We start from the raw sequence: 25102 nt of genomic DNA, 5'->3' as shown, positions 1-25102 counted from the left end.
TAAAAGGCAACCATAACTTTGTACCATTCCAAAAATTGTTTGCTAGAAGGCAAGGTTTAGGAATAAAAATACTAAGCTAGATAATTATTTTATACCATGGTATAAAATTAGACCAACGTTTCTCAATTTATGGTCCTCGAAGCCTGTCATTATGGTGATCTCCCTAGATTTCCAAAAAGATAAAAAAATGAGATTCAAACTAATTCGGCTTACCACATTATAGTTGAAAATCTCAGAAACTGGAAATTACACATGGCAATCGTCTATCACCTTTTCCACATAAGACTGGCATTTTATGAAATTTATTACCGGCTGTCCTATCTACGGTCTTCCCATTCTCCTCTCAGCTACAAAGGTTATATTAGGTTAGGTCAAGTTATTTGAAAATGGCAAAGCACACGAGAGCTATCTGCCAAGAGAAGGTATGCCTTCGTAAAAGACTTTTTAAAGGAAACTAGCTCGTGTTCGGGTTACACATGGATATGGTTGATTTTTGGATCTCATTGCCAGTGTAATTGAAATATATTGACTTATGTAAAGGTGCTTTAAAAATTAAAATTCAACTTTTTCTACGGTAACTAAGAAACATTTTTCTTCACATAACCGAATAAAAACAAAATACCGAAATAATTTTTTTCTTCATATTAATACCAAATTCATGAAAAGATTACGTAAGATACCATATAGTGAAAGATAATATCTTATATTTAACTGATGAAACTTCGTCATACTTGAATGAATACTTGGTATGTTACGGAAAAAAGTGACTAAAAAAAAAAAAAAAAAAAAAAAAAAAAAAAAAAAAAAGGAAACTAAAAAAACGCTGATGATCTTTCTTTATCCATTGAGTAACGGCTGGCGCATGCCCAGTAGATGCAGTGAACCCATCGAATAGAATCAGCTGCTTCTTCCGTCTTTTATTTTGGACCGTATGAGGGAATTTTCTCGATCACATTTGTTTAACTCGCTCATTCGTATGCGTTTGTCCAGAGACGAGGTGTTTACTCACGAAAACTATCGTGTCGTCTGCGCTCGAATTCTGGAAAGGAAACCGTATTCGGAAAAGCATTAACTTCTTTTCTGAAAAGGGCGGGAAAAAAGATCAATAATCAGTTCTCAACGTCTTTCTTCAGAGAAATTTTTAAGTTGAACGGTCTTAGTTTTCCTTCTATTTGATGTATGTAAATATGCACTCTTTTAAAAATTACAGTAGAACTTTAATTACCGGCGTTTAGCTATCCGGAACTCCAATTCCAATTTTAATGTAGTAAAACTAAAAGTAGCATTATATGTTTCGATTTAGAGATTCTATTTAAATAAAAACTAATTTAATCAAACAGGCTGAATGTTTTTCCTTATAAAAAAATTTTGAGCTTATAACAAAATTTCTCGTAACAAAATTCTGAGCTTATTCACTTCCTTAACATCTTTTTCATAGACTTTAAAATATTTAACATAATATAGTACATTTCCCCACCACCACCACCACAGAGCTTTAATATACATCTATTTTTAAATTTATACTATTATAATTTATACTATAAATATATTTATATAAATTTATACTATATTTATATTATACTTATTTATACTATTTTTAAATTTATACTATACTATACCCGCCTTCTTAGCGTGCCGTCATGGTGTAGTGGTCTGCACGCTTGGCGCGTATTCCAGAGGTCCGCGGTTCGATTCCCGGTGAAGGCGTTGCTTATTTTTCATCTTTCCTGCTTCCAAAAATACCTAATGTTTCTACAATACAAATAAAAATATTTTGTTAAAAAAATTCTGAAAGTGTTCAGATTTTAACGGTCCATATGGGCTCTTTTAATATACAACATATTTCTATAAAAATATTGAATATTCTAAATTAGATATATCATGAATTAAACGGATTCTTATTTAAATCAATCCGATTAAAAAGTTAAAAAAATAATAATATTCTTTAGAACTTCATCTATTCATTTTAAATAGCTTAGTTTGTTAATCAGTAACACAGAGATTTAACTGAAAAATAAATATCTTATGTTTTGCCGAGTGCCAAGACTGGAATCAAAGTGAAACAACGCATAAATAGTGGAAGGAGAAAAAAAGAGTTGGCCAGCAAATATAAAAGAAGACAATATATTTATATTTTAAGAACTTAGATAAACATAAATTACATATTCATTGTTACATTTCAGTTGAAAGTGGAATAGGTTATGTGTTAAGAGAAAAAAGTAATTTAATTGCTTAATTTTGCTCAATTGAGTATTATTTTTTTAAGATACAATTTTGTTTTCGAATACCCAGATTTTGTTGAAATAAAAAATTATAATAAAAAATAAATCACTTAGGTTTCATCAAATAAAGAATTTGATCTACAGAAAAATATCACAACCAGATTATCCCAGTTTATTACTGTCCCGTTTAGACTGATGTTTAGAGTTCTACTATGTATATAAATAAACGATAAGTTGCGGATAAAATAAGACGATTTTGTTTCTTTTTTGAACTGACACATAAAAAGTCTTGTGACGGGAGCAGCTGAAAAGAGTAACGTTTTATGAAGTTCCCTGTTAGAAAAACATCTGTACTTGTGGATTTAAAATGAGTGGGAAACTTGTATAAAACTTAAGGCTTCACTGGTATTTCATTGGTTAAGATAAATAAGAATATCATAAAAAATATTGTATTCGTTTCATACACTTTTAGTTAATGCTGTTTTCAGTTTGGGATTCTAAGGATGTGGAATGTTTTGATTAAATTTCTAATTATTATGATTAATTTTTTTAAGTAATAAAATTTAATTCCATTTATTTCAGACGAAAGATGTAAGCAGAACGATAAACTAAAATATTAAGAAAAAGAACATGTACATAATATAAGGCGTTAGAAATACTTGTTAGAATTATGTATTTCGGAGTATTTTAAGTTGTATAACTTAAATAATATATTTTTTTAAATCGTTCACCTCTGTTAGGCAATTGTTGTAGATTATACTCGAAAGCGAAGTTAAGTCTTTTTTTTTTTTTTAGTTAGTTGCGCATGCGTGAATGCCGAACTGAGTATGTGAAATTTTCAGCCGAATGTCAATTCATGTTTCCTTAGTTGCGACTGGTTCATTTACCAGGTTGGCATAAAACTGATCGGTTAGAATAGTTAGACAAAGTTCTCATACTGTCGCCCAACAAGGATAGTGGTTAATAGTGGTTAGCAACATTGACTGCCGTACCGAAGGGCAGTCAATGTTGCTAACCACTATTAACCACTATCCTCGAATCTCGGAGGAGGCATGGATTTTTGTAAATGTATAGTGTCTGCGCAGAAAGTGAGCACTCAAAATATCCGGCTAGCCGAATGTCCTCTCGAGAGGTTGATGGTAGGGGAAGAGGTGTGGGAGACCCTCGGGTCCATCCCTCCCCCATGCTTCTCTCCATCAAAATTGGTTGCGGAATTGAAGCGAAGTCGTTCTATTCCCTGTATAGCGCTCAAGGCTCTTGCCAACGACAGGTGCAATCTTGCACTCTTGGCGACGATGAATTTCGTGGGCTTCATACTGTCAGACACGCGATATAAGTCACAAATCCTTAGACCAGTTTCTGTGACGATGAAGGTCTGGTTGCCTAGTAACGAAGTTCGGCTTATGCCAATTATTACTGCAAACCCTCGCGTGAACGCTACATGAAGACGTCGTTATATAGTTCATAACAGGGAGTTTTTACTTCCTTGCTGATGAAAGCGCGAATTTCAGCTGCAATAATCCAGTATTACTGTCTTTCCCCTTGCGGCTCACCTTAACCTGTTAATTGCGGAAGGATACTACGACCATTAAAGATATTCTCTCATTAGTTAATGCTTTTAAAATTTATTGTTATCTTTTGCCTGGTAATAAGATTCTCCGAATTTGAACTATATAGCTTAAAAAGAAATTTTGTTTCTCCCTTTGCCGAAGGAATAGGTCGCAACCTACGAGATGGAAATAAAACTATTAATAACTAGCAATTTTATTAATAATATAATAACATCTTTTCATATACGCTTTTTAAGCGTCTAATTTCTTCTTCGCTCCTTCAGAAATTATACGCATGGTGTATTTCCTTCGTTCGGATTCTTAGTGGATAAATGAGTGAAAATGAGGAGGATTACCACGTGACTGTCGTATCTATTTTTTAAATTCCTACTTCTAGTTTACACTCTTCCTATATCTTGTTCAAATTTTCAGTCATTAATAAAACACTTTTTATTTACCCACTCAAGTTCAACTGCATTTTTTTAAACTTGTAGTGGATGACACTTGATGTTAATACAGTTTTTTCACATATAACAAATGTTATTTTTAATTCTTTTTTTTTTTTTTTTTTTTTTGTATTTTTAAAAATTTTCTTTGTTGGCCTAAGTAGGAATTGACTTTAAAAAATGTTTTTATTACTTGTTATGCAATATTTAGCTATTTTTTTCATATTTTTTCTGCTACTTATACACATTCATCCTTTCATCAAACTGTTATGTATACATTTAGTATGTTTACGTACGTTTGCCTATAGCAGTCTATAACTATTCTCTTTTCTACGGAACTTATTTGTAAGCGGCAAACAGCAGTTTATCAGTGGGCATTTTTTAAAAATCTTTTCATATATATGTGTGTGAATAAACAAAATATTTAGGTGTATCTCAAAGCAATTTTCTTCTGAATAAGTGCACTTTTAGATTTCCTTAGCTCATTTTTATTTTCGTAATCTGCTGGCCGTTCTAGCCAAAGATATAAAATTTATTAAAGTAAATCAAGCATCTATAAGACGATCCATCCTATTTAAATTTTAAATATAGCTAAAAAAGCATAAAATTATGTTTTTCTTGAAAGTGTTCAATCGATTTGATGAGCGTGTTTTTCAAATGAAGTTTCTTTAGATTAATTAAGAAGCTCGAGGCAAAAATTGGTTTTGTTTTTTCAGTAGCCTTCCATTGTGTTTCTAACTAAATGAGTATTCATTCATTAGCTTGCTTGAGATCTAAAACTAACGACCGCGAAATCAAACGGAAAACAAACCCTTCGACATCCTGTCACACGCTCGCAAAGTCACTAACTCGCACCCTCGAAGTAGCTCTATAACAAGTTTTATGTGCGCAAGAAAAAGGAGAAAATAAAAAAGAATCGAATCGCGCGCCTCCCATACCAATGACCCTCCTGCGTCCTTGTTTCTCTTTCGTCGAGCAGAAGCAGCCTCAAGGGTACTGTCGACCCTGGAGCACTGGACTAATTACCTCAAATAAGTTATACCGGCTAAAACAAACTCTTGGCGAATTAAAACGAGACAAAAAAGCTAAGCAAAAGAAATCCGTTCCTACCACACACCTTTCCAAGACACAAGAGATCTCGAATGTCACGCGCAAGGATCCCATTCCTTTTGGGCAAATAATGGCAGAGACGGCTACTGGCTGCCTTCTCGATACGTTTTGCAGGTGGATTATATGCTTTATTGTCCCATTCTGTGGTGACGACGTGATCAGAATCGATGAGTACCTCCTTTGACATCTGCATCCCGCATTGCGTTGGTCCAATTAAATCCAGCGTTAGGAGAGCTGGGAAAAATTCGGAAAAGACAACAGACATTTGCATATCTATCGAATGAAAGAGTCAACAGCTAATATCGATGCGTCTCATATGCCAAGCGATCATCCGGCCCCACCAGAACATCTTCAACATTCAGGCTTGCATCCTGAACCCTTGATCCGGGTTATCTAAACGGAGCTGTGAGTGTGTTCTAGAGGTCAATAAGAATAGGAAGTTTTAAAACTGTACACCAGTGGGCGCTATCCGTATCAACAAAGTTTTTGTCCACCAGAAAGGCAATTAAGTGCCGAGAAACAATGGTGCAAAAACAATCTGCCAAATTTAGCTTCAACCAAACAATAGTCTAGCAAAAAAATGTTGGTGGCTAGCTCTATTAAAGGTGACTCAATTATAGGTGGTTTTGAAGGGAAGGTTACCTTTCGTATTGCAGAAATGTTTTAAAATTCAGAAAACGAGGAAATAGTTACAGTTCAGTAACTTTTTAGACAAGCTGAAATTACTGAAGTAAATAATTATAATTATTACTTCATGTGGTAAATGTAGACAATGTAGGGTATTTAAGCAAAATAATTCGGATATTTTGATGAAAATGAAAATTGTGTAAACATATATCGGCTTCTTTAAGCAAGCACATTTGGGATAATTCTAGAATCAGAAAACGAAGGATAATTTTGAATAGAGGTAAGTTATTAAAATATATTTTACATGTAGATGGTCATTTTATTATACCTAATAGAAATCGTCAGAATTATATATATATATATATATATATTTGTACATTCAAAAGCATTTTTAACTTTGGTAAATTCAGTTTAATTTACTTATATCTACTTTTTAAATGTTGCATTTTATATACATTAACTTACTGTAAAAAAGAATTACGTAGGAATGCATTTGTGAAACTTAGTATAATCAAGCAATTTACTATCAGTTATCAAGCAATTTTAATTTATAATTGGGAAGGTTGTCTTATTGAATGCACTGCTGATAATTTTTTTTTTTTTAATTTCTTTAATAGATTCCTATCGTGAACACTATAATTTTAATCGTTAATTATTCATCTTATCTTATTCTTTAATGCTTTTGGTCTATTACAGTTTTTAGAAAACACAAATATTTAGAAAAAAATTTAGTAAATTTTTTTAATTGGAATGAATTATTTGATAATGGTTTGGTTTATTTAATTACGGCAAAGCTCTCGAGAGCTATCTGCTTAAGGAAAGGGTTGCCTTCCTGGAGGACGTTTTAAGCGGAACTGGCTGTTATACACGTTACACGTGGATAAAACCACGAAAACGCTCATATGTCCAGCCCGTTCGCCAATATTCAAAATCCGGACTGACCTACCAGTGTTCAGCGACTTTACCCGTCGTCTGCTGGTAGGCCATACTTGATTATAAAAAAGCACTCTAGGGCGACTTGGCTTAAGGGAACTTAACTTCGTGGAAGATTTTTCTAAGGAAAACTGGCTTTTATTAGCATTACGCCTGACAAATATCACAAAAACGCTCATACAAACAATCCCAATGGCCGAGATTCGAACTCTGGTCGAACTACGAATGTTCACTGGTGTTGCCGTCTGGTGAGCATAGGTAAGATTAGGGTTTTTGAATAAAGTAAAGCACAAGAAGCTCTGCCTGAGTATAGGTGCCTTCAAGGAAGATTTTCTATGGAAATGTTGGTCGTATTCACGTTACAGAAAAGGAACCCATAAAAAACAATCATACCGCCAGCTTGTTTGCCAGAGATCGAACCCGGATCGAATTCCCAGCATTCGACGGTCTTTAACCACTCTGTCCCAAGTGAAACCTGGTGGGCATAGATGTGCTGCAGAAACATTGACAGCGAGTGCTAAGTTTGGGAAATTGTGCTCTTAAAAACTTTTTAAGTGCTTTTAGAGTAAAATTCACGTTAATCAGTGTTTCAGAGTTCAGCCAAAATATGCACATCGCCATTATATAATATATTGAGTTTTAAATGCATTATCATAAATCTTGTCCGGAGAGAAGTCTATATTTCTTTTTATGGAGCACTCTTAGATTTGAATTACGATAAAGTTATTTGGAACGAAAATATTTTTAAAACTTTGATGTCTATCAATTAAATATTCCTTAATTATTAGCAATAATTTAATATCAACTATGCAATTGAAACATAATTAGAGTAACAAATAACCATGAATTGCTTACTTCGTAAATGATCTATTTTGGAATTAACTGATGACAGAAAAAAATAATTAAAAAAATGCTATTAAAATTTGCTTTATGAATCATTGTAATTAGTATAGTTTAATTATTAAAATTCAGACATTAGCCTTAAGTTGAATGATATTTTTAAAATCAAATGTAATAGTTAAAAATTTTTATTGTAAATTCCTACAGAAGATTCAAGTGAATTTTTTTTAAATACTCGTTTGCATAATATTAAGTAACTAAATTTTTTGAATTTGTTATATTTGGGATATTTTGAAAATTATATTTAGAGAATTAATACTTTTCATTTATAAACTTGGCAGAATTATTTGACCGTTATTTTCAAAATTTACTTAATTGTACATTGAGCGTATTACAACATTTCATTTAACACTATTGCTGTGGATTTGTAGTGCTTTGGGGCATAATATATTAAATAATAATTCGCAAAATAATATTATTTTGTTCAGTTTTATGAGCACATAGTTTGAATTTTACAGTTGCAAAAATAAAGTTATTATTTAAAAGATTTTGAATTTTTTAAAATCGTTTTCAAGTTTTATCGTTCATATTTCATTTTTCTCATATAGTTGTGTTCAAAATTTTATTTACAGAATGTAAGCCGAGATTTTTGCTTATTCTGCTATTTTGCTTATTTTGCTATTTGTTTGTTTAGCTTGGATTGCGATATAAGAATGAAAGTTTTCAGAAATTTGCAAACGTAATTCTAAAAATCTGTCCAATGTCGTATTTTATACCAGTTTTTCAATTAAAATTAGGAAGCAGATTGTAGAAAAAGCAATAATTAATAATAATGGCACATATTAATATAAAGTTGTAATTAAAGTAATTTTAAATGGCATTATCTGAAGAAATATTGATTAGTAAACATTTCATAAAAATTAATATGAATTAATTGAAATTCCATATTTAATATTTCAAAAGTTTGATTTTCACATTCTGTTGACCTTGGTCCATTAGAGGTCATCAAAAGTATAAATTTCTTTTAACTATTACTTTAAAAACGATCATATTATAAATTTAAATAAATTTAATATTTAAAAACATAAAATGATCAGCATATACCAATATTTTTTAAACCATTCGAATACAATCCCTTAAATATATCCACATAATCTAAAATGGACTTACATCACTTTCAAAGAAAACGGCTCACATTTATTCTTTGAGAAATAGACTTTGAGCTGTCTAGATGAAACTGAACGGATGTCTGAAAGTTTTAAAACTGAATGCAAATAAACAATGATATGAGTCTGTGTCATTTAAATTTAATATCTGAAATATGTAAAATATTTTCTTTTCAGGTGTTAAAATCATGTTAGAAGTGAATTTTATGGAACAGCACTAGTTCCGCTAGGATAGACTTTACTGAGTTTACCTTACTAAGATTCCGGTAAGATATTTTATCTGGATCAGTTTTATATCTGATATTTTATGATATTTTAATAGAGTTATCTTCATAATGTGTACGTACTGGCAAGTATATTTAATAGCGTAACTATTTGAAAAAATTTAGTGTTCATATAGCCTTAGTTTTTCACCCACAAAATTCAATAGATTTTATTCATTTCCTTTTTCTATACTTTATATTCTCTCACAATGGAATTCGGGGAAAATTTTAACACTTAGCGAAAGAATAAATTCTACATGCGTCATGTATGTGTGTATGGATGAATATATATATATGTAATGAAAGCACAATTTTGGAAGCACTGATATAAAAACACTGAGATGTTAGCGTAGATATTTGATCCAGAGTAAAGAGGAACAAGTCGAGCCGGATTAATTTCCTTTTTTATTTGAATTCACATTTGCGGCCGCAATTGACTTAACTCTCCAATTGTGCCTATATCCAGCAGATTTTAAATTTTGACTCCTTCCTCTGCGCATTAAATATATATATGTGTGAGGATACAAAATATGTAAATATAAGCCATAATTTAAATTAGTAATAGCCCCTTAATGCTTAGGTTTAATTTGGTATTTCCTATTTCTATTCTGAAAATAATCTCAAAATAATCTCTTTCTGCATTGCATCATTTCGAGACTAATCCATGTCATATGACTCTTACATAACGCTAGTTATGTAAATGGAACTAAAATTCAAACAGCCAATAATAATTTTACGGAAGTATTAATTATCCAGTCATATGCATTGAGAACCGAAGCTAACACATTCCGAATTAAAATTTCAACCTGAACACAACTTACTTGTTTTCTACACTTAGGCCTAGCTGGACTGCTGCTTGCTGCTTTCTTCTTACTGCACAAAGCTATCAAAAACGTAAGCGTTTTGAAACAGGTGCAAATAGTGACCCAAGTTTTTTGTGGTCGCAACCTGATTTTTAAAATAAAGATAAGCATTTTATCTGCCTCGGCTGCCCAGTTTACTTTTTATGGTGAATCAACATCTTCAGCATCTACAAAAGAGAGTATTTCTACATCTACGCTATCAATATTTCCTCTACAACATTACATCTAATTCTCTTTCATCACAATCTCTAAGTCCATTGCTTCATTTCAATGAGTCAATAGCCGAAAACAGTAATAAATTCGTCATAGCTGAAAACTAATTCCGCATCATATAATTTTGAACTTGTGCACTGCGTGTAGTTCTTAGCCAATCAGATTAACAAAAAATTTTACTGCAAGTATCTCTGCAATCCAACCACGCACACTCTTTTGCCGTTTGCTTTGTCTTGAATAACCTATGTCTCTGCCCATTCATGTTCTTGTATAGTTCTAAAATGTAGCTGCGTATAAAAAACTATGCAGCCGTAATCATGTTTGAAGCAAGCATTGTGGACCCAGAACTGCTTTACCCAATAATAAAATCATGTTGAATTCGGTCATGACTGTCTGCAAGGTCCATCATTCCATCTATGCCGTAAACGTGTTCAAGTTACATCTACACTACCAATACCAATGCATTATAACTCTCAACTATACCACTTACTAAGTTATCTTGGCTGTGACTAAACGTGAATTGGTTCCGTGAATATATATAGAGACAAAAAGTAAGAAAGTTAGAACCAATTTTCAACACAGACCCAAAAGAATTGAAATTTTCAATACCAATAAATTTCAAAATATCCAATAAATATGCAAAATAAGAATTACAGAAATGGGAAAAACGAAAAAATATACCCAAAACCAGCAAAAATATAAAAGAAGGGGGAATTCAATGAAATTTTGATGTAACGTTATCAAGAGGAGGAACATCAGACTCAATTACAATTCCCTTCCACTTGAAAAACACTGTATTTCTATATCCAAAATTAGCTGATAAACTATTCTAAATTATTTAACTATAACAATTGATCTGAAAATTTTGAAGTCCTCCCGGCGCTAGGTAAAATTTCCAATGTCAGTCAAGCAAAAGAACTAAATTAGACATTTTTACTGAATTTAAAATTGAAATAAAGTAGAATACAAATATTAAAAAAATAAACATAGAACATGAATTTAAAACTTACTTAGAAGACAAAAAAGCAACTCGGTAGTGAAAAATATTAAACCATCTTACATTATGTAAGTATGTATGCTTAATCTTATATTATGTGAAAAATATACTTAATTATTTACTTTATTCAAAAATGGTTCATTCCCCCCCCCATTTGGATGTGTTTAATGTTTTTCACTTTCGGTTTGCTTCTTCGTCCTACGAATAAGTTTAAAATTTTTAAATTCATGTTTTCGGTTTATTATGTTTTTTAGATTTTAATTTTTGTATTTCTACTTTATTTCAATTTTGAATTCAATAAAAAAATTCTAATTCTTCAACTTGATTGTACATTTGAACTTTTACTCTGCGTAGGGAAGGACTTCAGAATTTCGAGATGAACTGTTATAATTAAATACTTTAGAAGAGTTCATGACCTAATTCTGGATACAGAAACATAGTGTTTTCAAGTGGAAGGAGGATTGTAATTGAGTCTGATGTATTCTCTTGAAAAACGTTATATCAGATAATCCCTCTTCTTTTTATATTTTTTTCTGGTTTCGGTATATTTTTTCAGGTTTTTATAATTTTTAGGTTTAATTTCACGTTTCTTTAATTCTTACTTATTGAATATTTTGAAATTTATTGGTAATGAATTTCAATTCTTTTGCGTTGTTGTGTAAAACTGGTTCTAAATTTCTTATTTTTTGTCTATAATGATCAATTTTCAGCAGCACATTGCAGGCAAATACTTGGAATAATTATGTTTTTAAATAAATAATTTTGTGGTATATGTACATATATGTATATATATTGGTATGTTACTGAATTTTAAATTAATTTTAATTTTTATGGAAGTCAAAAGTTTAATAAAAATCAGACATTTTCTAGAACAGCTTTTTTCAATAAATAATAAATTTATAACTTGATAAATTATGTAGAATTAATATCAGAACTTTAACAGAAAGGCACAAGTTTGAAACAAATCGAAGCCAAACCTTGGAAAATAAAACTGAATGTATACAAAAGCTATAATCATTAAATATTAAATAAAATTTGATAATTTATCGGTCTTTAAACTTTCAAAAGAGTCACGTTTCTGAATGATAGATGAAATGCTAAAGAAAATAATCTCTTTATTTTTAAGGTTAAAATAATTAAATAAAAATATGTTTCTAGAATTTTTTTAATGCAATAAAATGTTTGAAAAAATGGTTATTTTTTAATTTAGAAAAGGTAATTTTTTTTATAGTCTGCACCGATACAACTTTAATGAAAAATGTATATAATACATAAGATAATAATAATTTATTAATTTAAATAAAAGGAGAAATAATATTTGTGCAGTTTGTAGCAAAAAGTATACTTTTTTCTAAATTTTAAAATGTAATAACTTAGAATAATAAAGAAGTATATATATATATTTATATATACGGGAGTTGGTTTGTTCCCCTTGAAAAGTCAACTAATTTCCGATCAATGACAATGATTACATGCATTTAATTTAATTCTTGCCTTTAATTTATTCCTTTTACAGTTGAAATTTTGTTCTTCGTCATGATTTAATTCCAGTCTCCGTTAAAACATTATTAACATTTTACTTTCAAGTTACTTCAAAACATCTTTCAAAATATAACTTACTAGTATGGATTCACTCTTTTAAGATCATTCTACTTTAATTAAACTTAGGAGATAATATAATCAATTAATCAATATTATTTAGTAAATAAATTATTATTAACTTACTTTGCAGCAATTGCGCAAGTAGTAATAACTTGTTTTCGCACTAAATGAATTTTTAAGATCTCAGCGATATATATAGTTCTTAGAGTTGCGTTATTGTCAAATTCAATTCCATTCAAATAATACTTCAAATGAATTATATAAAACACGGAAAATTATGAATTTATATAATTTTATAACTATTTTGAATCAAGCGTTAGCAAATGAATAGTTAATCATCATATTCATTATGCAGAGTTTGTAAGTAAAATTGTCTAACAGTCCCTGCATTTATTTTAAGTCATTTAAAGTGCATGAATTTACATTTTTGAGTTCTGTTTTTATTATTTTTTTAAGGGGGAAGGGTAAAGGAATTAAATTTAGAGTGAAACTAAAAATTTAACATATAGTTAAAAACGCGGTTGGATCACACTCGTTTTGTCTTTAGATCGCATTTTATAATTTAGAGAAAAATGATGAGTTTCATTAACTAAGAGTAACTAATAAGATGAATGAAAATTACAGATTTGAAAATCTCAAACGATGCAGTATATTTCATGGAAGCGAATTAAAGTATTATTAGATCAAAGATTTGTTTTTATGATCTAAGTTTTCAATTAATCCTTCTAAGCCCCTTTTAACACTTAATAATTAGATCGCAGAGGAAAGTATGATAGTTCGTAATATATATTTCTAATCTATTTAATGTTCATTGTTAATCTTTTTCGTGGATTATTTATATGCAACCTACTTACGAAAATATAATAAAATAACTTAATAACGTAATTAAAATAATATGCTAATGTAAATAATGTGCTTAATGTAAATCATGTTAACTTATTGTAAATAATATGCTCATTATATGTTCTTTAACCACTGGGATATAAACAAAAAAATTTATTAAAAGTATATATTTCATATTATGTTTCTACCAAATTATGAAACACCAAAACATATGTAAAGATTTTATTAATGCTAGTCTTGCACTGATCATGCATTTACCTAGCTTATTACAATTCTAAGCTGTAAGCATTAAAAACAGTTTTAATTTGAGAAACAGTAGATAATCACGGAAAAATATAATACAAAAGTAAGTGTATTTCTATAAATATTTCTGTTGTGAAATCTATGAAAAATTATAAAAAACGTCTTGCAAACATGTTTCTATTACAATAAAGTTTTTTTAATATATGGGCATAAAATAAATAAAAATTTTTGTAAATAAGTAATAACTTTTACTCTCGTCGCTGTGGTGGTCAAGTGAGGTTTGAACATTTGTGATTTTAGGGTCTAGGTGCAGTAAGGATACTTAAAATCTACCAGTTTTGTCCTTTCGAATGAGTGTTGAGGGTGAAGGAAAATTTATTATTATTGAAGTAAGAAAAAAGTTAGGCAATAGTTCAGAATTAGTTAATAAAAAATACCAATTTTCAAAGCTCTCGGTTCTAAAAAGGGTGTGAATTAATTATATCCCCCTTAATGTTTTGCAAATACTAATTTATTATTTGTGCAAAATTACGAATGCGTAAATACACTAAATCTTTAAAATCACATAACAAGATTTGGGGTTCACTGACTCCAAATCTTGTTATGTGTGTGAATCACTGAGGAAAAGGTAGCTAAATTTTGAACCAACATATTTCTCCATTCGAATAGCTGCACATTAAATCAAGGATTTTAAATTTAGTCTCATTTATTTTATAGGTTGTGAAAATTAAAGAAATTCTGATTAACAAACACAGCGGTTTAAAATACATTAGTTACGATTCGGGAAAGCGTAAGATATTTGTGTTCTAAATTTAATTCAAAATATATTAAATTTCCGAACTCAGCAAGAAATTTAAAAGAAAAGTGTTGCTATTGCCCGAAAAGAATTTTTATCTTCCGCGCGCCAGTGTAGTATTAAATTCATCTTTCAAATTTAATCTCTCTGTTACTAATTGGTAAGCTATGAAATTTAAAAGCAATAAACGAAGTTATTGCTCTCTATTATTATTAATTACGAGTTGGAGCCATGAAATTACACTAGCTGGATTCATTGACATCATTATATATTTTTCTTTTCTATAACTGCTTTAACCAGCTGGATCAGGCGGATAGTATGTGTAAATCTGCTTGATGGCAGAGCTGAAAATTGAATTGTAGAGGGTTAAAAATATAGAAAAAGTGATGAAGGAGTTTTATAAAGTTCTGTACTTGTAACTGTACCAATTCTTTATTTAACTCCAGTGAAAAATCAAACAGTAAAAATGCTTTATATTTTTTATTAAGCCTGCGTAAATTTTTCGTCTGACTGGATAGATAACTTTTGGGATATGTCTATTTCACTTTTATATTTCTTTAAAAAATAGCATTACAACTCAGTTTTTGCTGTCAGTTTACTTAGGTCAAGAGCAAATAAAGTAAGATGACATATATACAGGCAGACGATGATAGTAATCAAGGTTAATGTAAAATTAGTTTTAACAGCCAATTAATTAAATTTATATAAACCCTTTCAAACAACTATTTCCTATTCAATGAGTTATTAGGATCATTTCTTTACTGCTTCTTCCTCAGCAGGATTACTTCTTTATTGCTTCTTCCTGACCAGGATAACTTCTTCATTTTTTCTCTAATACTGGATTATTTGAAATATCGTTTGCAAAGATAGCTTGCTTCATTGCTACGTAATGAAGCAAGCTTACGTAAATATTTATTGAACGATCTGAAATTTCGCTTGCCGTATTAATGCATTTAGTACTGTACGGAGAACTACCTTAAATACTAAGTTCTTGCTGCGTGTGGACAGCCTTTAGAAAAACCTCCGCGAAGACATCCCTCCCCTTAGACAGACAAACCTCGGATTACTCCCCCGGGATGTTCTTCTTAGTTAAAACGTCTAATAGTTAATGCGGTATTAAAATTGGGACTCCTTAATAGTTAGTGCAGTGGGGTTACACCTGAATTACCAGCTGTCCATAACTAGTGTCCCGCCTCACTTATACCTGTACATAATTCTGGTTAAGCCATCGACTGAAGTGAGCAAACATAGCATTTAAGTTAATTTAGAAGATGGGCAAAACTAGCACGGAGACGGTCAGAGGTTGCTGCTAAAGGTTCCCTGCTAAATTCAAGAATTTTATATACTTTCCAATTTGCATTCTCATAGGAACCGACGAAAGTAGTAGTGGTAGTACAGGCAACATAAGATATGTGTATAATAAGTATAAAACTCTGCAATGTAATGCGTTTCTTTCACAAACACTTTGAACATGTTTACTTTCTCCACACTACCTTTCGTTTTCACGAAACTAACGTGAAGTTAATTGCTATCCTCCGAGAGAAAACGGATTTTGTTTTTCTATTGAACTCCATTGTTCGATTCTTGACTGTCCACACGAGAAAGAAAAAGAAAGAAAAACGCGCTTTGAGTTGTAGCCCTCGAGGGTTTTATTCAGGAAAATTAGAAACCGAAAATAATACTATCAAAAATAACTAAAAGGTACGAACTGGATGGTAACTTAAATCTAACCAAGCTGCAGCCCGGAAGCTGGTGGGTTGTGGTGTTTGTGACGCCGTCGGCTAGGCTACGGCAAGGTCAGAGCGCTGGCCGTCGTGGAAGAGTCGCCGTGAAAGTAGAATAGACGGACGCTCGCCGTCTGGCATTCGAATGATACGCATTTTCTTGATTTCAAGATGCGGCGGAGGCCGATGGTGACACTGTCAGTTGCAGAGGTCTGACGATGGAATGTCGTCTGACAAATAAACAGAAACTTACAATCACATGATTCTCTTAAGTTCAAGAGGGATTTGGGGGATATTAAAATATCTAACATTACTAATCGAAGCGGAAGCAAAGCTTGGTTATAGTGTGAATCTTTTACTTTTTTCTAAATATGATGCAATACAAAACGAGGTTTCCATTTCGGCATTTGCATTATAATGTTAAGACTCCAGATATCAGGATTAAATGAATAGCAACTTATCAAGATATTTGAAAAATTCGGATAATTGGGTTGTCTTTATTTTTCTGTAAGGAAAAACGCTTATTGACTGTAATGCAATTGAGGGAATTTTGCTTTTGCGTTAATCGCTTTCTGTCCCAACGAAGATTATATGACAAAAACTAATAATAATAATAATAAGCTTTATTTCATTAAAGTAAAGTGTAATAAAATTCCCAAGCATTTGGTTTCGACCAAAGCAAATGAATGAAATTAATTTTTTATTTACTTGTTACCTTGGGTATTTTAGTGTAACAAAATTCACAAACAGTATCTTTAAACCAAAACAAGCGAATGAAATTAATTTTTATTTATTTATTATCTCCAGGATTTTACTTTCCTATCGCAATGAAGATTATAGAACTAAAAAAATATATAGTTCTGTTTCATTATCTCAGAATAAACAAAACTCACAAACGTTCTGTATCAACTAAAACCAAAGAAAGAAATTAATTTTTACGTAGCCAGTCTCTCTAGCACTGAACACATAATCTTGTTTTAATTTTCACTGCACTAAAATTAAATAAAGGCATTTGTTATTGCGTAAAACAAAAGGATTCTATTCAACTGAAACAAGACTCGTTTTTCGCATAGGATAATAAAATTAATATATCAGTCATTTTCTATACAACTAAATTAGGATTTTAACGAAAAATGTAAAGAAACTTATGTAACATTTCGTAGTTTGGCTGTGATGTATTAAAAAATTACTAGAATAAAAAATATATTTAATTATTTTAGAGATAATTTTTTCCTGAAATAAAAATACAGTTAAAATTTTTAATGGTATTAATATTTCCTAATAATTGCTTAATTTTTAACTTTTTTATTTACAATCATTAATGTTAAGTAGATATGTAATTAAGTTAGCAAATGTACAATATATTAAAATATCAGTTACAATGACAACAGACTATAAAATACACAAAACGATTTCAAAAAGTTATTTAAAAAGTTCAAAATAATTTATATCAGTTTTCAGAATTTAGTACAAAAACTAATGATTAATAAACTTTTAATACGAAAAAAATTCAACAAAAAAACTTGAATAGTTTTTGAGCTAGAGTTATCGATATGGCAGTAAAACCCGATTTGGATTTAATAGAAAAAGAAAATTCTGTTTCTTTATAAATGATGTTCTATATTAAACATTGTATTAGTTACATCGTGTCCAGAATTTGCGGTTGACATTTCTTCATTCTTGACATGTGGATATTTTTCTCTTTCCTAAGAATCTTATGATTTTCCTTCGGATATTTTCAGCGGATGTCAGAGCAGTCTGTACATATGTCTATTTTGATATTTAGAAAAACAATCTGCGCAGATAAATCCAAAAAAAAAAAAAAAATGAAGCTTCATATTTAGTATATTATTCGTCATTCTCCTCTACAACGTGCGGCAACACACTGCATCTATTTCAATCGTGCAGACGGGCAGCCATATTTCTGACTCATTCCACAATTATTCTTATGCTTACAAACATCCGCTGTCTGCAAACAAAATAACGATAATATAAAGACACTTGATCATGAAAAAAGACGGCTTGGAGTTATTATCAATTAAAAAAAAAACTTGAATTTAAGCAGCACAATAAAATTAGGAATCACCGATACTGCATATGGAAACCATTTTCATGTGATGATTAGGATTCTACGTATGAGACTTTAAGGCAATGGGTGCGGTTTAAGCGAATTTCGATGCAAATGAAATATAAATCCAGCGTTAAAAATGGTGACGTCAACTGTAACTCTGTCCTTGTGGTATTTTCGGAGCTCGGGCAAACATGAAAGATACAGATTAAATATTTTTCAGCGGCAGTAATCAAAGGAAGAGAGAACTTTTTACTGTGAGCATACTATTTATTTCTCAGATTCTTTATTTTATATGCATGTGCCTGAGATTTCTTTCTTGTGCATATCAAATGCAATATATACTTCAGCATAATGGAAATTTTTGTTTCTTCTTTAACTTACAACTGCAGATAATTTTGGTTTTCGAAAGGAATTTCAGCATGCAGTCCTACTCGCAGAATTTTTTATTAATCATTACAGTACTTTAGAACAGTATGATTTTATTCCTAAGGAGTATTAAAATTTTCGGCCTGTATATGAATGACAGAATATAAAATCAAACATTAAAATGCCATAATTTTTCTCCGGTTTCTTTCGGTTATTTCAAAAGAAATAATTTCCTAAAAAGTACGTAAATATAAAACCTGCTGATTATAGCCGACTTCTCCAAGTCTGATTATCTGTTAATTCTTTAAACTGCAACCTTTCTATGAAGTACAAAGATTTTAATTTTTTTTTACAAAGTCTAGAATTCTTTTTAATGTTATTAGAAGTTGTTTCTGTGCTTATCTATAACAGAATTAATTTTATTTCGATAGATTTAAGCAATCTTCCAGCGGCTAAATGCTAAAAGTCGCTGAAAATTGCTAATTCGGTCGGGGCTTCGAATACCAGTAAACGGGCTGGCTGCATGGGCATTTTCATGGTTTTTCTCACGTGTATGTGAGCCAAATTCCCTTAGAATGTTTTCCACGTAGCCATCTCTCGTCTTAGACAAATAGCTCTCGAGTGCTTTGCCAAAATCAAATAAACAGAAACCCAAAACCAAACCTAAATATTCTCCAAACTGCTCAGTGTAGAATACACAGTTTAGCTAGAGATACACAGTTTAGCGACAATAATTATTTTTCAGATTTCTCAGAATTAATTATAATTAATTCTTCGGAATATCAAAACCACATACAAAAAAGAAATTAAATCAAACGACAAGTCAAATTTCTCAAAAGCAAGAAAGGATTCCGCATTAAACATGAATAGCAGCATATAACTAAAGGGGAAAAAAACTTGACTCTGCATTTCACATTCGATATTTCCATATTGCGCAGTTTACTTTTATTATTCTATGTTTTGTCATACTGCCAGTGCTTAGCTGCAACCGTCGCTGACAATCGTCAATGAAATGACTAAACACGTTTCTGAAGGACGTATTCTAACCCTAACTTGTCAGTTCAACGTTTCAATAACAACAACGAACAATTCAATAACAACTACAAAACAAGAAGTTTGAAAAATATATGTTGGAGAACGGGCTATTTCCTCAAATATTATACTAGTTAGTTTATAGAAAAATAATCAGTTGAGTATTTAATAGATTATCGTACCTTAATGCTGCCATATGTTAACAAAATGGCTTATTATTCGGTGACGGAATTAATATTTTTCTTATTCAAAACCCTTTTGATCCATCGGAATGAAATGAAAAGCAGAAAATATCGTAATCAGCAGAAAGAAAAATTTCTTTTTTCATTCTACTGAAACACTAATAGCTAAGAAAACTTATCTAATTGTGTCTTCTATTATCTTTCCAGCTTTATGAAAGGAAGCATCTGAAATGTTTGAGAAAGTGTCTAACATGGAATCAAAGTCTAAAGCAACAGTAGTTATACCAAGTCTTTAATCATCGTATATAAAATTTTTGAATCGATTAAAATCTATATTATTAAACTAAAAACAAAGATTTTAGTGCTGAATATACTACATTAAATTAATTTCACAATATATAACAAAAAGAAATATTCGTTTACATTTAGTGTTTAATATAACTCAATATTAATTGCATACATTAAATGGATGAACATTTTTATTGAACTGTTCGCCCTGCCGATCGTCCCTCCTCCATTTTCTTATACACTTTTAAAGCAGTTAGTAAATTCACAGGCATTCTTTGAAATTTAATATAGTAGTAGAAATTTTAGTCTAAATTACTCAAATTAATCTTAAATTTTTATAGATTATGCTTTTTAGCACAAAAGAACTAGTAGTCTCAAAAACATGATTTTGCGTTGACTCTCTTTAAATTATATGTGGTCCACTGTCAAAGCGTTGCTTCACTTTTCATTCGAGTCAGTTACCATTCTGCAAAAAGTAATATATTTATCTTTCATAGAATGTAATATATTTATCCTTCATTGAGTGTAATATATTCATCATTTTAAATAGATTAATTTGTTAGTTTATAACAGTTATCTATTTATCCATTTAAATATAATCTATTTAAAGTATAATCTATTTAAAATATAATTTATTTAAAAGATACTATTTCTATTTAAAATATAATCTATTTCATTTTAAATAGATTAATTTGTTAATCTATAACAGTAATCTATTTATCAATTTAAATAGAATCTATATGTATAATCTATTTAAAATATAATTTATTTAAAAGCAATATATGCACTTCTTAAGAATATTATTATTTTAATTTTTAATTGAATTAATTTAAATAAAAATGCATTAAATTCAGGATATATCTAATTAAAAACATTCAATGTTTTTTTGGAATGACTTTATCTATTTTTACACTTTTCAAATATTCTGATGATATAGAGCATTTTGATGTTAGTCTAAATGTCTGTTCATCTGGTATCCTATAAAATATTACGATATTCCATTTGAACCATCTCTATTGACAATCTCTACTGCTAAACCATATTAAATTTGGCTCTTCAAACCAAATTTAATATGGGTCTTCTGATATCTGAATCCTTCAGATTTTTGGGGGCTATACTTGAATTTATAACATTTCTATAAACACAAAGAGAATATATAATTATGTTTCAAACAGTGTTTTATCACCTAAACTTTATTTACAATCAAATTTTTTATAGGATTTGAGAAAGATGACCTTTAAAGTAATCTTTTACTAGAAAACTTTATTAAGAAGCCTTGTATTAGTTAAATTTTTAATTGAATAATTTTTTGATATGGAGTAATTCTGTGTGAGCATAAAATTCTCACTTTCTTAAAAACAATATTAAAGATATTGCTGTACATATTATCAAGAAACATTTCTTAATTTTTCTGAAATGCAAAATACTTTAAAAAAGATTTTCTTATAGTCCTTTACATACGCATCTATGCCTTCAAAATTCAGACTAATTCAAAATTTTTATTTTTATCTAGATTCTCACATACATAACAAATTTTATTCCAAAACATATCACTACCTTCCAAAGCTCATGAGCTGGAAGTAACACATAATTTTTTCCTCTTCAAAAACTGCTTCTTTCACACATTCCACTTCTTTCACTGTTGCAATATTTATTCCTTTCTATTAAAATTTTAAAAAATGCTGATAAACAAATAACTTTTAATTTCGAAACGAAAGTTTTGTTATACGTACATATAATTGGCATATTATGTTATTAATGGGGTTACAATTTTGAATTATGCTACTGGTAGCGAAAAGGCTTATGTAGAAATGTAATTACGGTCCATTTCTGTTACAAGTGGAGAATACAAATGTGAATCTTCAATTCTGATCAGTTCTGCAATATGCATGTCATTTTTCTTTGTGACTATTAACACAAAATACTTTTGTAGGAAGAAACTAATTTTTTTCAGGAAAACAAATCTAAATTATTTTTTATTTCGTAGTAATGCCTCTATCTCTTTAATAATAATGTCTCTAAAATAATTACTCGCATTACTTAATTAAGAAAACCCCTTAAAGCTGCTAATTTATGGTAAAAATGCATCCTTGCCATGCTTATTATCATCAAGGAAGATTCAAGGATTAATGGTGTGCGAAAAATACAGAGGCTGTTCGCACATTTTTTAGACGATTTTGGTAAGCGGTAATAAAAAATCGTTTGTTGAAAAAGAAGTAATTGCAATTGTGCTATGTTTTTAAAAGTCAAAATTATCGTCTGTGGCTTGAAAGTTTTGTTCTTATTCAAAATGGCGAATTTAACAAAGCCGTGGTTCGAAGATTACATTTACTCTCTTTCCGAAGAGAAATATGCATACTCCGTTATCCAAAAACGATGTGAGAATCATGGTTTTGTGATATGTAAAGCGTCGATAGGTAATATCATCAACAAGAAAGGGAAAAAAAAAAAAAAAAAAAAACGTCAAATTGAAGCCTCAAGTGGGACAAAAATTCCAAACAAGTATCCAAGGGAAAAACGGACATCTTCGACTATTGCAAAGGTACGTTGCTTAATGTTAAAAGAAAATCCCCTAGTCAAAGGACAGTTGCAAAATCATTAAAATGCTCGGTGTCCACTGTAAACAAAATGATAAACGTTGATTTAAATCTTAAGAATGCGAAAAAACGCAATGTGCCTCGTCTTCTTCCAAAGCATATCGCTCAACGCAGGACACGCTGCAGAATTCTATATGAGAAACACTTATCCAAGAAAAATGGAAAACAATTGTCACAATAGATGAAGCATGGGTGTATTTAAATGACTGTAACAAAAAAAAACATTTATTATCATAAAAGGGGAGAAAAAAAATTAAGTACATGGTTCAAAGAATCGAAAGAAAGTTTTTCTAAGGGATTCATGATTGTTGCTGGTTTTTCTTATAATGGCAAGTTAAAAATAAAGAGAGTGCAAACAAATGTCAAGATTAACTCCAAATACTATAAGGAACATATTTTATCGCCAATTTTTCTGAATGAAATACCATCGCTTTACCCACAGTGCCATCAATCTGTGAGACTCCATCAGGACAAAGCTACTAGTCACACATCGAAATCCACTGTAAATTTCCTAAACGAAATAGAACAAAAAACTGGTATCGAGGATATACCCTTCACTGATATCTCTACTAAATCTCCCGATGTGTCACCTATGGATTTTTGTGCTTTCGGACTTTTAAAAAATGCATTATCCAAACGTTGTCCCAAAACCCTAACCGGACTCTGGAAAGCTGTTCGGGAGGAATGGGATAGAATACCTCTTCTGCCACTTCAAAAGGCATTATTATCCTGGAAATTGAGGTGTCGAAAGATAGTTCAGAATAAGGGATGTCGAATAGAACATTTAAAACACAAGAATTTTATGTAATTTAGTTTTGTGAATACAATAAACATAGTCTAAAAAATGTGTGAACAGCCTCTGTAGATGCTAATAAGCATCTTTGCTATGCTTATTACCATCAATAAACAAAAGTTCACAATTTTAGAAAATATCTTTCGCTGCCTTTATGACTCGTGCTTGCATTATCTTATAGAATAAGCTTTTAAAACTTAATTGGTGGTAATATTATAAGGTATTTTCTCCCTCCTTCCAGCATGCCTTCGTGGTGTAACAGTAGCGCAACTCGGCGCATATTCGAGAGGTCCAGGTTTGAGTCCTGGCGAGTGCACTGCACATTTTTCATGTCGCCTACTTCAAAATATCATAATGACTCTACAATGTGTATTAAATCCAGCGAAGAAAGAACACTCTTTTCGAAAATAACCTTGGTAATGGCTATTTTTTATGAAAATAATTATTTTAGAGATATTATTGGTAAAGAAAGAGAGATATCTTTAGAGACATTAACTAGAAAATATATTTGGTTGCTTGTCTGGCTGATCAATGACACAGTTATAATTATCTGTGCTTTTAAATTACCTGGTGTTCTACCTTTCCAAAAATATATTACAACTCCTTAAGTCAGTGGAGATAATTTCGTTCCTAGAAACTAGGAGTTTTTAAATCAATTTGAGAGAGGGAATTCTCTACTAAAAGGGGAACATTAAGAACTGTTCTCAGCTCTTTGTTCTCTTGAATTTTCACTCGCTTTCTGGCAGTTCTTTGGGCCACAACTCAAACAGACAGAGTGAGAGCGAAACATAGGTCAAGACAGAATCTTCATAAAATATGTAATATTAATGAAATGATTAGATTGTGTTCGAAAGCTTTGAATGAGAAATGAACAAAAAACAAAGAATGAGGAAGAACAAAGAATGGCAAGAGAACCTTTGCCAAAACTGTCATCGGTTCTAAATTTGGTTGAAAACAAGTTACTTTGCCTCATTTTTGCTTGACAGGAGATAACTACTTTCGAAGTAAAAAACTAAAGTTAAATCCAGTGAACTTTCTGATGTGGAATTTTGCAGTGCTCGGAAATGTATTGGAAAACGAATTCTTATTCAATGTCTCGAAGCAAACATATAGATTTTTATTTTTTTTACTATAGTTGTCTCTTCTGTCATTTAATGTCTTTAATCTGGTGCGTAATGTCGTAAGTAATAAACAACTTAACCCGAATAGTGTAGAAAACGTCTCCAAAGTGCCAGCAATCAATCATCCTGGTAACGCAACGTAGCGTCTTTCAAAAGAATGCAATTTTCTTAGTCCTTTTTCCCATTTAAGGACTATTAATGCACTTTAATTAAA

The 25102-nt window shown here is 30.5% G+C and overlaps 1 protein-coding gene across 7 annotated transcripts in view; it reads left to right on the top strand.

Moving 5' to 3' along the window:
- Positions 1-25102, top strand: part of LOC118183479 (GATA-binding factor 2-like) — a 550695-nt gene that overhangs the window by 156443 nt on the left and 369150 nt on the right. For 4 of the 7 annotated variants that reach the window (XM_085813406.1, XM_085813403.1, XM_085813408.1 and 1 more), the window contains exon 2: positions 9072-9160. The gene's annotated coding sequence lies outside the window, so the exon portion shown is untranslated. Of the gene's footprint in view, positions 1-5369; positions 6236-9071; positions 9161-25102 lie in introns of those variants that run through there. The other 3 variants (XM_085813405.1, XM_085813407.1, XM_085813402.1) reach the window with 1 other exon arrangement.

The sequence above is a fragment of the Stegodyphus dumicola genome, chromosome 3, assembly GCF_044657685.1.
Source record: "Stegodyphus dumicola isolate Sdum_Otavi_A_Nest chromosome 3, ASM4465768v1".
Taxonomy (NCBI): Eukaryota; Metazoa; Arthropoda; class Arachnida; order Araneae; family Eresidae; genus Stegodyphus; species Stegodyphus dumicola.
The sequence above is the reverse complement of the archived record's forward strand: the minus strand, read 5'-3'. Positions and strand labels throughout refer to the sequence as shown.